The sequence below is a fragment of the Solea solea genome, chromosome 7 (genome assembly GCF_958295425.1).
Source record: "Solea solea chromosome 7, fSolSol10.1, whole genome shotgun sequence".
NCBI classification, from domain to species: domain Eukaryota; kingdom Metazoa; phylum Chordata; class Actinopteri; order Pleuronectiformes; family Soleidae; genus Solea; species Solea solea.
The window spans coordinates 6,398,011-6,413,305 of NC_081140.1; the positions used below are offsets into that span (position 1 = coordinate 6,398,011).

Genomic DNA, 15,295 nt, shown 5'->3' on the forward strand with positions numbered 1-15,295 from the left:
GTTGACTTAGATAAATACATTTACAAGCCATGCAATTATTATGTTAGTCCAACTAAAATTGGACTAAAAGTGTACAAAGTCAGACTCAAGCTGGCCTGTGTGCACATGCTCCACAGTTACACCTCCATGCTTTGACCAAGAAATAATAGAAGTCACCAAACAGAACAAGACAACAGTGAGAAAACATGGTTAAATCCAGGCCAGCACATTTTTAGGACTGACACAGTTTAATCTCTGCCAGCTCAAAGAATTGAATATTTCAAGGTTCATGCAAGGTATAGGAGGACTTGGAATGGTGCTTGAGATGTTAACAACCAGCCAAAAGATAAACCCCGAAAGGGCCTAATACTAACGAGATGAAAGGTGACACAGTTGCTTCAATAAATCAATTCCCCGCTCGTGCTTGTCTACAAGGACAAGGACAGTAGTCCAATTAAACAGTGTATTTGACTTACACCTGTAACTGTGCATGAAAACATACTCTGTGTGTCATGGCAGCACAGGACAGGAGATGAACCCGGCTTGACCTCTACTTGCGATTGAGCTGGATGCGATCTTATTTTAGATGTGATTGCCTCTGGAATTGCAGACACTTATCAGGTGGAGCCTCCACTACGGGTGTATTTCTGCACCTAGTGGAGACAGGATTACATTAGGAATCACTGAATGTTGACCTCCTGGAGTGTGGGTGCATGTGTGTGTGGAGGCAGGAGTGGTGTGTTGACATCTACTACACAAATAGAGAGTGATCCCTTCATTCTGGGACTTAATTGGACTTTTGGATGCAAATAACAACATGTGGAGATTTGTTTCTACCCTTCATATATTCTGTAGTATAAATGGTCTTGGTCATTGATTATCTAGATTCATCACCTGCAGGTCAGAAGATCAGGCAAACTTTCTGACAACAGTCACCGCAAACAACACAGATGAAACAGATTCTCTCTAAAATCAAGGTGAAAGAATTCACTCTGCGTGTTAAAGTGCTGTGGAGTGGGAACAAAAAGGTTGCAATACTCGTATACGTTCTTTATTTTATTGCTATATTCAAAATAAAGGAAATAAAATGTTTCAAAAAGGACTCTCAAACTAACTGTGGCTGATAAAATACTGATACGATCCAACTAATTTTTGCTCCTCACACCAACATAATGTTAACATTTAAAAGCATTAATTCAGGGTTGTTGTTAAAATGTGTATTTGGCATTGTCAACCATAAAATGTGCACCGGTTTAATTGCTATCATAAGAAAAAAAACATTATATTAAATAACTGTGTTGTTTGATAAAGTCAAGGATTGTGTTTCAATGTAATTTTTCAACTGAATTTTTAATTCATTTAATAACACCCATGTTTGTTTGTGTTTTAGCTCAGCATGTGATCTTTTTGGTTATTCTTTATGTTATAAGATTAAAATATTCATGTGAAAAAAAAATAGAATTAAAATGAGTGCCTTTGTTTCAAACAAAGCATCTTGTTACATGTCATCTTGTATGTCCTTGGCAATTTGTACTTCTTAGCTGAGTTATGCTCAGCTTTCTTTCTAGAACAGTATATAGTATGTATGTCTATTTCACTTTTGTCCAATAAAACCACTGATACAGTGATACAATTCATAACTAAGTCTACATTCATGATTCAAAAACACCTCGATGTCAGATATGAGACAAGTTTCTCTTGACAGTAATATTTTTGTCACCTAATGTTTGTTTCAACATTTCTACATTTTCCTGTTTCCTCCACATTATTAAAAGAAACTGATCAAATTTATGTTTGTGTGTGTGTGTGTGTGTGTGTGTGTGTGCGTGTGCCACTATACAGCCACTCCAATTAAAAAACATGGGCAGGGAAGAGGAATGTGCAGGTTTTTTCCTCAGAGACTAGAGTCAATACAAACACTGAACGACACGCTGATGCAGGCAGGAGCTCCCTGCACTGATGCACAAGTAGCCTCACACACACAGACACACACATGCACAAAGAAACAGTCAGCAAAACAAGTTAAAACACACACAGACGGGATTTATCAGATGAGAAAGCCTTGCATTTTCTCCTTTCCTCTATTTTCCTCGTTTTACCTCTTCTTCTGCATCTTTTGAACAGCCTAATTGACTTGTAAAATATCTAAATAACAAGTTGATTTCATATTGAGATGTCTGAACATTTCCTGACAAAGCCCCGGAAAGGCATAATTACAGAGGAAATTAAAAAATGTGCCCAAATGTGCTGTTGCAACCACAAACAACAAACATATTACATTCCCCCTGAAGGCTACATCAACACTTTCTATACAGTAGGCTGCATTCAATAATAATACATTTAATTAGCTATTCCATTCTTCAGTAGCTTCTTTGAATTGGGTTTTTAATGGTTTAATTAGAAAGGAATATAAAAAATATATTTGAATTGTTATTATTTTTCTCCAAAGTGTGTGTGTTTGTGGGTTTCTAGTCAGTATTGACGGTAGCAGATGGTATCAGCAAGCTGCATCGGGGGGGCAGGCGCGCGTGTGTATATGTGTGTGTATGTGGCAGGGCTAGTTTCAATTCATACTCTCCCTGCACCTTTGATAGTCAAGTGGATTACACCTTGTGTTCAAACAGAAAGGGAGGAAAGAAAAGCAGCAGAACACAAAATGGAATTAGGAGGCTGCTTATGGGCCCTGATTCATTTATTGTTAACTCCTTCCAGTTCATTAAGCCTAATCCCTGTTAGGTTGGCGAGTAGCAGAGGACCTGAATGGGCCGAGGCTGGCTGAGGGGGACACATGTGCACCTATTGTGGACCTCTCTTGGGTTTAATCCTAGTCCCTGTGGTGTGTTTCAGTATTGGTGTATGTGTGATGTGGGGAGAAAAGGGAGTCAGCTGGACAAAGGGGTGGGCACTTTTCTCTCGCCGGGTGCCCCGTACTCTGTCTAGGTGGGTGTCGAGTCCCACCCTCCACCCTGAGGGGGTTTTTAGTCGCCCCCCCCACCCCTCCCAAAGTCCCTGTGACAAGCGTGAAGCAGCCCTTTTCTTTTGTGAATCAATGTGGCGGGGCTCTTCCCGCCTCGCCTGGCCAGACACACACACACACACACACACACATGCACGCACACAGAAGGTCACTGATAGCTGTGTTAATACAGATGTACATGCCAATAAGGCCTCTTAATCAGTACACAAGAGGGAGAGATTGACTTTTAAAGAAGACATACGGCCCTGCTTTCTTTCAACCCCAGCGGAGCCATTCACTCTGTGCTGCGCTGACTCCTTCAATTTTCCCTGTACGGCTGACGCTGAACACAAACAGGAAGAGAAGGCTGAGCGAAGAAGGAATCGCGTTTTGTTTTTTTTTAACACTGTTTTTAATATCTCTTTGTTTTGCTGTTGTCTTGCAGGTTGTGTTTAATGTTACTGTTCAAAGGTGTTTACTATCATAGAAAATAAAAGACTACAAGCAAATTAAGAACAAAAAATATTATTAAGTATTATTATTATTGCTGAACTTGATTCAAAAAAAATATTTAAACATGGTTTTGCAAATGTGTGCAGCTACATAGCAAATACAGTTGTGTGGTGATTCAAACAGTTGTTGGACTTCATATATGATTTGGTCTTAGTCCTAGAATGATTTGTTGATAACATATTATTATTGTATCTATAGTTTGGATATGACACACATTTCTTTTCAACAGTTCAATTTAATCATAAACATAAAACTAAATTCCTGTGCTTTACTATAGTCACAAAAAAAACATTTTTCATGTAAATGAATAAAAAAATGAATACTAATAATTTAGGCCACTAGATGTTTCAGAGGTTAATGAATACGTTTCCAAAATAAATATATGGAAATAATATTAAAAAAATTCTGAACACCAGTCGTTTTTTTTTTTTTGTGACTTTGTTATTTGAAATGTTCTGTTTGGAATTAACAAAGTGAAACAAACTTACCAAAAAAAGGCAGCATTAGCGCAGCAGCCCGTTTGTCCCTGTGAGCGGCAAACGCTGACACACTGATGACTTTAGTGTGGAAGAGCGAGCAGTCAACACACTTCAGTTTCAAGTCTGTCTAATGGCGAGGAATAAATGGCAATCATATTCTTGAGATGGAATAGACCCTGAGCAGGTGTAGATTTTATTAGCTGAGGTTTTGTGGAGTGGGTAAAATCTGTTTTTCCTTGTGTCCCTGCTGGCAGCCACATTTTCAGTGCCAGTGAACAGTCATGTCCGGGCTGGTTCTTGGAGACGGCAGCATGTTTGGTGAAGGCAGTGCCGACAGTGTGCCAATACCTCATGCAACCACACTTAAGGACCTTTACAGATTAGATCTTCTTATATCGTTGAACCTATTAGATTGCTGATTTTTTTAACTTCCTTATATTTTGCTTCGGTAGCCACTCATCATTAAGGTGTATCTGTAAATGGTGCTAATACATATCATAGTTCAAAGCTCAGACACAAAAAGCGTTCATTCGAAAAGGCCAAGAATGTTTATATTGTCTCTCTTCTCTTTCAGCCATTTATTTAGCTCCGTACAAGTGTATGTTAGTATGACGTTTGTGCTTTTTGTTTATTATTTAGAGATTATTAAGGCTGTTTCCACACAAGTTTTAGGAACAACACAAATAGGTGGTTCACGATGGTCCTGCAGCACTTCATAAAAGAGCCAGAAAGCATAGAAAAACAAAACGTAAGTTACTGTAATCAAAAGTCTTAATATGTTGCCACTCGCCCGAGAATGCAATTGGACATTGAGGGGAAAAATATGCCCTAAGGCAAAGCAGTAAAGCCTAAAAGTATACTACCATGTTGATACAAATGCCTTTGTATCACAATGAATCAAATGGCCTGTAGATTAGCGCCTATTACTCAGATGCATTAGTGCCTCATGCACATATTAAGAATCCTCGTTTAACACTGTTCAAGGGGCGGAGCAGAAATCCCCAAGTTTCTAAATTGGAATTTCATTCCCTTAGGTACTTCTGCTCATATGAGAAAAGTTGGAATGCATTTGATCTGTCCTAATTTCAATTAATTAGCCACAATGGTTGCTTAGGGAGTCCCACAGGGCAGAGGGAAAAATGGGTTGAAGGGAAGCAAGCGTCAGAAAAGTGATGGGAGAAGTGGCATCAATAAACTGTTAGAGACTCATTAGCAGGCTAAATAGCTCTCCCAAAGTCACGACACTTTAACACGGGACCTGATGCCTAATTACTGGCCATAGTATCCATTACAGGCCCCTCCTCTACTCCCCTCCCAACATTCCTCTTTCTTTTTATTCCACCCATCTCCGCCACAGTGGAATCGGGCTGTTAATGATTGCTCTACAGAGCGAGATTAGAGGGCCATTGTAGTGGGGCGAGTGTGAGTGTGGCAGCCAACACAAGGAAGTGAATGTGTAACTTGGTGTCTGGGTTGATTAAAGCTTTCAGGGATGTAAAAGTACCAGAATTGCCTCCTTGAGTTAACCTCTCCAACGTAGCCAGACCCACCTGTGGCCCATCATTACAAACACATGCATGGCTAGCCATTGTTGTAACGCACAAAAGGTCATTTTATATTCAAGACAAGAGCCCAAATTGTGTGGGCGTGTCCCTTAAAATGGTGCACGGGAGAAAATTGTCATCTAATATAATAGCAAAGGCAGGAAATCATGGCACCTGGAATTATTTTCATCACCATAATCAATACATGACACATTAAAAAAAGATCATTTACCCCTTATTTTAGTGACTGTTTTGCTAAGGATTTAATATACTGTGTTTATTTGAGGAAATCTCTGTGAAGCATTTGTGGGGGGGGGGGTTAAATCTAAATTATGACATCTGGCAATGAAGAGCAGGTGCTCACATATATATATATACAAAATAAATAGACAGGATTTCTGTTGGACAGGCCCTGTTAATTTGAAACTGTCCTAGCTGTGGGCATCTGCTTCATGCATTTAATATTTAAGATATTTTACCTTAAAAATCAATCATTTAAATAATAATTTAAAATCAATAGAAATATTTTTTTTACATTGCTCAGGGAAAGTCTGTCACTGATGTGAACGTTTGCATTGACCGGATATTGGTTCAAAATTATTATTAGATTGCAACTAAATTGTATGAATAACGTGTTTAATATGCAGAGGCCTTTAATCTCCAAATCTTTACTAGAATGTACAATATCTATAACTACTAGTCTTCTCTATAGAAACACATAGATGAGTGTGATCTAATAATCCTGGGAAATCAAATCTAAGGCTCAAGTCTTTGTGGTATCAGTTCTTATCAGAGACTATCAGAGATACAGAAGGTAATGGAAATGTTTCATTACAACCAGGATTTTTGACATACAAAGGGAATTGTACTTCCATATTTCTGTAGTAGCACAGACAGGACAGGACAAACCATTTGCCTGTTTATGTTACCTGAAGGTCACCATAGCTTCTCGTAATTACTTGGAAAAGAAGAGTTTTGCCCACAATCTGCAACTTCACCACTAGTTGCCACTTAATTCTATGCACTGACCCTTAAACCTCTAAGTATTGTGTTTTCTTTAACATTATACTATCATAACTGGAGCAGGAAGTTCATTCTAAAGTAGGGCTTACAGACACAGGTTGGAGAAACGGGTAAACAGGTTTTGGTGCACGGGCAGGCAGGATCAGCAGAGGAACATAAAAAGACAAGGAGACTAACACGAGGCAAAGCTTTCAGGTAAATAAAGTCAGAATAGTGACATTATGAGAATAAATACTGCAGGTTAGTGGCTGAATAAACACGGGTGATTGATTAAGGCAGTGCATGTAATCAATGGCAGGAGTAAAGCAAATAAATTAATCTCAAACTCATCTGTGGCAAGAGGAGAATAAAAGTAACACATAACTAGAGACATGGTATTATATATTCCATGGGTTTTGTTTTCCTTTTTTCTGTATACTATGTTGTGAGATATATATCTTTACTTTTTTTGTATTTATTTAGTCCCTTCTTGGCAATGTAAAGCAAGGGAGAGCTCTAGTTTGTATTACCATCGTTATTATCCGGCTGGTTTTATTTTCTGTCTGTATGTGACGTGGCATGTATGTTCATCCAATGTCACATTAAGCACACTTCTACTGCAACCCATTTTGTAAACAAGTGGCAACCTGTCATGATGTCACCCATAAGAATCTGGATTCCTCTTGTGAAGCCTCCACAATCGCAATTTCAGCAGTGCCGACATTTTGCAACAAAGCAAAATTGATTATTTTCTAATGTAGAAGATGAGAGACTACAGATTAAGACCATTAACTCTTCAGGAAAATGTTTACTGAAGTTATGAATCAAGTGAGAAGTAGACTCATTTTCCTATAGACTTTGAAATGTATTCATTTTGGCAACCAGCAAAGTTTCCCCGTGTGGCCATTCAGTATATTTGCACTTCCAGTTTTGGTTCATGAAGAACCCAGAAGCCTTTGTCCATTTGTTATATGTTTATTGTTGTCAAGCATTTTGAGCTGCAAATCTTGTATAAAAGTGCTAATTAAAATTGCATTTCCAGTTTTGATTTAATATGTTAAATGTGACATTTGGCACAGTGAGGAAGGGACTTTTATTATAAGATCTTTTTGTTGTTTCATAATAAATTGTCTATTTTAAGTCATTAATGTCTAACCAACACTTGAGTAATAATAATAATAAAAAAAGGAAATATAAGGGTCAGTAGCTTTGTTTTACTCTGCTGCGTTACCCTGTTCATGAGATTCTAATGAGATTTCCCTGCATGGAAATAGTAACACACCATAATTAATGTAGCACAGACACATTCAATCCAAACATTCAATTCAAATTCGGTATCAAATGTCAAAAATCAGTATTGATTAGATCGATTAGAAATGAAGCACACATGAGAAAAACGGGTCAAAGTGTCATTGAGGTCAAATTTTGAAAAAAAAAAAAAGAGACTATGACCCAAAATGTATCTGTGTTTTGTGTGTGGTGGTAAACTAATCTCATTTCATCTCATGTCTTCTCTCATGCTCTCTGAATGGGGTCCTAATTGGCAGGGCTGTGTGAATAGGCAGCTGGCTGAGGACCGCCTGTACAAAAGAACACACAGTGAGACTTGGACGTGGTGGACTTGAGGCCTTCTCTATTCACTGTTGCTACCTCCAAACCCATGAAAAAAGAAAGAGCTGAAAGGAGAAAAAAGAAAGCAAGGTGTGAGCATGTGTGTGTCTGTGGGGTGAGAAGGGAGGGTCAGTGGCAGTCGTATAACAACAGAACAGAGTGGAGTGGAAAGCAACAAAACAGAGAGAGCGGGAAAGAGATGAGAAATAGAAGGTAATCATGGGAGATTATCTTCTTGTGATGGAGGCAGAGCTGCAAGGATAAGTAGGCTATCCTGAGGAGGAGGATCCCAGACCAGTCAATACAGCACCGTGTTTTGAGCCATGATGCGGGCGGGTAAGGCGGGGTACAGTGGTACTTGAACAGCAGTTAGGGCAGCGAGGGTCCAAAAGTGGTCCTCGTGATGGTGGGGCAGTAACACTTTAGGGAGGGGGGGGGCAGCTGTGGCCTCCGATCTCACTGCACGTGTTCCAGTTCCCACAGATGCACATAAGAGGAAGGTGCTAGACAGGATGTAATACAGTGAGTAATTGTTTTGTGTCCCTGAATGAGGCGGTTAGACACACAAACATGTATTATTATGTCACTTAAAATAATCTCTGTCCATGTTTTCCTGGCTAACCGCTTCTTGTGGTCACTACGGGCTGCATGTAAGTCTGTGAGTCTAGAAAATGAAGCCAATTCAGGTACCCGAAATGGCTTGTGATTGAAATTTTGGAGATTAGTGAAGGTTTTCTAGATTTTTAAGTTTTCAAGTCTTTTTAACTGATCTACAGTGACTCTTCCAGTGAGGACTCTCTGACCAATCAATGGCCGGCAGTCTGTTGACGTCACATTTTAATATTGGCTCAGCTCGCCAGGTACCAGGTACTATCCCTAATGTAAAAGCAAAAAAAAAGCTGGAACTGTATAATGGAAAGTGCCATCAGTAATACACAACACACTGTACTATCTTAAAGCGCTACACATTTTTTTTTACAGGGCCTTCAAACAATTAGGGCGTTTTCTGCTTATTGCAACTATCAGTATGCTCACAGCATGTAAATGGACAATATAGATAACAAGACTCTATGCATGTGTGCAAATGGGTGAATGGTTTAAGTGTATTGTTAAGTGTTTTGAATATAGACAAGCACAATATAAACCATTTACCTTTTTTTCCCCCACTTTTATTTATTGATGACTATAGCGACAAACCAAAGACAATTTTTTTTTTTTTTTTAAATATACTACGGATCATAGCTTTAAGGGAAGTGAGTAATGACTCTGTAGGAAGTGATTATTTTATTTCACTCTAAATAATAGGAGGCCTTGATGACAGACATGAGGCTGTAATGTTTCAAAGTTATCTAGCAATGTAAATACACTTATACTCATGTGCTGTAGCAGCATGTACTGTAAGATATGGTATGTACCAGACTGTCACTGGTTAGAATCCAAATGAAAACGCTATTATATTTAAATTTTCTGCAGAAAAAGTTTGTCTTCCTGCAGATAAATATTCATGACTAAATGAGAGTGTGTATGCGTGTGTGATAGAGTGTGTGTGTGTGTGTGTGTGTGTTTGTGCATGTCGCGGATACTGTCCATTTGTTTGAGTGTCGGTTTGTCTCTTCATCGCTGTTTAAAGTAAGCAGCAGCAGTAATGCTGCGTTTCACCGGGGATTTTTTCCACTGCTGAAAGCATCATGCATGTGCCATTTGTGGGAAAATGATGCATTTTGGATGAGGTGGGGTTGGAAGAAATGGCACCTGATATGACCTCCATTTTATAGAATGGTCATGGGCATAATGGAAACTCCAGGAGGTAGGGATGCTGATGAACACACACACAAACAAACACACACACACACAAACACTCACACGCCTACAGGTGCTTGGAGATGCATATGTGCCATGACACACATGCACATTTGAGGATGTTCTGGAAGTGAATGATAAGGGGAGATATGCACATCTATAACCTCCAAAATAAATATATCATGTTCATTTAATGGATCATTGCATTTTGAAACAGCGTGATTTGCAACCATCAATAATTATGTTCCCATGAACACAACTAAACTGCATTCTCGATTATGTTTTTTAAGGATTATTTTTTTTCTTTAGACCAGTTTAAGACAAAACCTCAAAGGGTTTGTTCCCTATTGTTCCAGACCAAAGACATGTAAGTGAGTCACATCAGTTTGGTTCATAAAATATGTTATTTACGAAAATGTGATTGAAGATGCAGTTATGTCTTGTAGGAACAAGAGGGAGGAAGCCACAGGGTTGCAGTTGGCCACCCAAATGACCTGATTAAGGAAAGGATCGTAATATCAAGGTGTTTCGACACCCAAGTACTGGAGCTTCACGGTGTTACGGTAACACTATAACACTTGTAACAGACTCAAATAAGAGCTCTTCTTTTGCCGTGACGTTATCTTCTGCTGGTCATAAAGACGTGATAAATGCCAACAAATAAACCATCTGTTTCCCCCGCAAACTGTCAATTAGAAGAATCCCACCTTATCCATCACAGCAGTGCTTTACTCTCACTGGGAAGCACGGAGCAGCTGCGGGCCTCATCTGTGCACTTGCTGCCGCTATGGGCAGCATGGCGGGATACCTGCATGTACAACACAACAGATGTTTATGACTCGTGTGTGTGTGCATGCAGCGGTGTGTATCACAGGGTATGTTTTCTGCTTTTGAATTTATGTATCTTTGTTTATCTCTGACTGTGTAAATGTGTGCTATAGTCAGCGTGTGTGTGTGTGTTTGTGGACAAAGCCAGCCGTCCCTCCACTCCCCTTGCCATCTGGATAATTGATCGTTTGCTATCATAAAAAAAAAAATGAAAGGAGAGTGACTGTGTCGTAATGGTCCACTTCTTAAATGCGCCCGTGTTTTTTTTTTTTTTTTAACTGTTTTCCAAGTGTGTTTTATTTGTGTGGGAAGCAGCCAGCCAGTTGTCATGATGATTATGAGAATGGTATTATGGGGAGGGATTATGCTTCATTGTGCTATGTTTGAAGATGATCAATGACCTTAGGCTTTTAGTTGCCGTTTAAGGGCTCAGCATACAGATAATTCTTGCACTGCTTCCGCATTAAGTTACATTGTAATGTGCCACATATTAAGGTGTTACGCGAGTAAAATGCCTGACGGTTGTTTTGTCCTTTTTACGTCTGATGAAAGATTGAAAAGGAAGCAAAATAACAGAAAAAGAGGCACAATAACAAAATAACTTGATTCCAATTTAAACAACTCTTGCTTCTTATTATTAACACTAGCACCACTGAATGTCTGCTGCTCTCATTGCTGCTGTTATTAACATTATTATAATATTATTATCATTATTGTCATCATAACAACTACTCTGAGATCATTTGCATGCAACTGTTTTACAGCAGTTCCTAGTTTCTCCCTTTAAATATCCACTTCTTTACCCCCTTCCTCTCCAGGTTTTTCTCCCCAGCCCTTTTTGCCTCTCACCTCGAGGACTGCACAAACATGGAGGTCTATCCTAAAAAGAGCTTATACGTCCCACTTGATTTACGCCAGTTAACACTTTCCTGAGGAGGTAATGGTCTCGATCATTAGTTTCAGGTATTTTTAGTGTGTTCACCTGGGTCTTGCATAATGCAGTAATGCTGATCGGAGCTGGAAACAAAGTTGACCCGGGAGTAAATGCCAATTAAACAAATCAAAAGGCTTCTGCAGTTGTGATTTTGTTGTGGGAGTCCTTGGGTTTTTTAACCCTTGGCACCTTGAGGTCATTAACACGACCATCATGTGAGTTGTTAAAATTACTCACACGATAGTTATGTTGAGCACATCGAATATAATGGACATTTAATAAAATCGAAGAGTTACCGCACTACAGTTTTAAGCATTCTTAAATTATTTTTCCCTCACAACTACAATAAAAACACATGTTGTTCCTTCCTTGGCTTCTATTGAAATACAGCATCTGTCTTTGTCATTTAGCCAACACTTGTGTCTATATAATCAAATTCTGTCCTCAGCTATAATATCGTCTTGCCCAGGCTCTTTATTTTCCTCCCTCTCCCTCTCTCTCTCCCCCTCCTCCCTTGTTCAGAGATGGCTTCCTTCACCCCTCTCTCCCTGTGCATTATGTAGATAACCTGGGGACGCCATATTTCCCAAGCAGGTCAAACAGAGGTCGCAATCACACACTGTGACAGTGGGAGCCAATCCCGGTCCATCATGGAGGAGGGGACTCTGGTTCTCTGACTGAGTGTGAACATGTGGGGATGGATTTATGTGTGTGTGTCTGGCAGGTTTTTAGCCGAGGTGTCCATGGTGAGACAAGTGCAGTGGGGGAGATGCATATGGGAGGAAGATGGTGGGGAAGAAAAATTAAGAAAAGACAACTTTGAATGTTTGAGAATTAGAATAAGGGAGAGGATGAGAAAGAATAGAGTGTGAAGTGGAGGAGTGATGGGAACATGTAATTAATCCGGGGTGACGATTGGGAAAGTGAACAACAGGAAATGTGTTTTTCAGTTGTCAGGTGTTAAATCAAGGATCACACGGTGTCCATAACATCAAAAGATATTAATTTAAAAAAAAAAATAATACATTACATTTCTCTTCAAGGACAGAAATCAAGCCAAGTTTGAGATAAAAAGATAAATCAGACACGATTCATAAAGTTTTGAGAAAAAACAACAACACAAAACTCAAAAAGTTACCTTTTATTAGTTAAAAAGTAAGCATATTGATCAGGAGATGCCCCCGGGCAGTTGTGCGTTGTCTGCCCTGTTGCAGCACTGCTGAAGCTGAGCTGGGTGTTAAACAAAGGGACATTATACAGTATATGATAAAAAAAAAAATGTATCTTTGGAAGATAGTGTCACTGTGGAAGATACTGTTTGATTATCTTCATGTTATTATCTTCACAGAGCAGAAGCTTTCGTTTTAGCTTCAGATAAAACTGGAACATATTTTTGCAGGAAAGCAGGGATGTGACTTTGTCCCTATCAGTTTTACATTCATCACTGCAAACAAAAACTATAACCAAATACATATTTAGGCTACCTTGACAATATGCTGTACAACTAGTCCCACTATATTGTGAACAGTATGTCAATTTTAGCACAACAAAACCCCTGCACTAATGCACCAGATCAGTTTCAATCGCTCAAACCTGCAGGTGTTAGCTGAGAAAATATTGCCCGAGTGGAAGGGAAATGGACTTGTAACTGGAGGGTTGTGGGTTTGAATCCCTGTCAGGTCAAAGGCTGGGCTACCCCTGAGCAAGGTATCCATTTATTAATTGGATATTCTAAATTGCTCGCAGTCACGATGGGGCCACAGACGCTTTACTCCTAGTGTCGATATTAATGCGAGGGTTTTGCCAGGAAGGGAATCTGGTGTAAAGAAAGTAAGACAAAAAATCTAATAATAATAAATGCATACACACAAGCTGTACACAAATGGGTAATCTGTACTTAGATCTGTTTGAACTTTGAATGCTAAAACTGTCAGTGAATCCCATGTTTAGATCAGAGAGACAATGAACAATTGATAAATATGTGTCACATGTTTCACAACTTTTTTTGTCCTCCATTAAAAAAAGACTTGTAATCTTTATTTACTTTATTTTCCGGCTGTTTGTTTTCTTTGCCACATTGTTGTCTTTGTCTTTCTTTTTTTGGTATTTCATTGCTTCAGTTTTTCGCCTCTCTCAAGCATTTCTGTTTGTTCTCGTTTCTCGTTGGTTGTATTGTTTGTATTTAGGCTGTTACTTGTTTATGCAAGTTCTATTAAAATCTGTTTGTTTTTGTCATGCTTTGTATTTTTTCTGTCTTTGTTTTGCATCGCCATGAAAGTGTCTCTTCCTCTCTTTCTTTCTTTCTTTCTTTCTTTGAGACACACTGATCCAACAAGCTGCAAATAGCATGTACCTCTGCTGCCCCTTGTGGCTTCACAGCAGTATTTACTCTCTCATGCACTTAGAGAAATGGGGATGAGACAGAGGGAGGGGAAGGAAAGGGAGATGCTCTTTCTGGATGTAAAGGTACACGGGCACAGTGGGCCTTCAGTTTTGTTGACACATTATATCAGTATAAAATAATATCACATAATATTGTTTTAAGTTGATGGTGTTTATTAAGATATAATGTAATGAAGGGTTGGAGTGAAATTATTCTTGAAGAATCACAGGTGAGATCAGACACTCTTGTGCACAGTTGTGCTTGAACAAATGTGATGAGTTAATGGTAATTCATAAGTAAAGGGAGTCTTCATTCTGAATGAAAGAAAGCACTTAGTCCAGTTGTCTGGCTGCACACATGGAAACAAGTTTAGGTGAATCCACTAAAGTTTATTTTTTATATCTTATCGGCTTTTTATCCACATGTAAAAAGTAACAATGAAAAACACTATTTTTGGAAAACATTATTATTATTATTATTTTCCTTTATTTAACCAGGTAAAAAAACTCATTGAGATTTAAAACCTCTTTTTCAAGAGTGACCTGGCCAAGACGGCAGCACAAACACAGAGTGGGATTTACATGATTACACACGTGCAATCACAAGAACCTATTGAGCTTATTTCTTTATATTTTTTTATAATGTCATTATTCCACCTCTCTCTCTTGCTCTTGTAATTGTATTCGATATTTTATTCTATATTTTTCACCCTGGTTGGTTCATTCTGTGTCTGTGTGAAAAAGGTTTTCACAGAGCGTGCATGCTGCGTGCAAATATACTTCTCGGTTTGTTGTGGTATTTCTGTAGCGGCATTATGTTTAGAGTTGTTTAGTTAGTTCTTTAAATGATGCCGTGTCAGCATCTCTTTAAAAATGACAAAGAAAAAGATTGTATGGGGATTTTTATTTAAGGCCTTATCCTATTCTGTGTGTCTTAATTTGTGATCAGTACATCTGCAGTTTTCTTAGCAGCTTAACCTGCTCACTTATATACAAATATTGAGTAAATTTATTATGTGCTGCTCAACAATTTACTTACTCCTGCTGTGAAAAGTACTGTAACTCTAAACTGAAAGGTGATACTGTGTGACAGTTAACTTCACCTGCTACATATTCTGTTTTTTGAATCTTGAAAAAGGAGCAGCTTTGAAATGCTTCTGGCTTCTGGCCCGCCTGTCAATTTAGCCTGTGAAGTGCTCCATTAAAACTTTTATTATTCATTTATTCATCATCAGAAGTCCCTGCTCTGGCTTATCACTATTGTTGA

The 15,295-nt window shown here is 38.8% G+C and overlaps 1 protein-coding gene across 1 annotated transcript in view; it reads right to left on the reverse strand.

The window, feature by feature from the left end:
* dhrs13a.3 (dehydrogenase/reductase (SDR family) member 13a, duplicate 3) overlaps positions 1–15,295 on the reverse strand; it is a 162,438-nt gene that overhangs the window by 683 nt on the left and 146,460 nt on the right. The gene's annotated exons all lie outside the window — the stretch shown is intronic.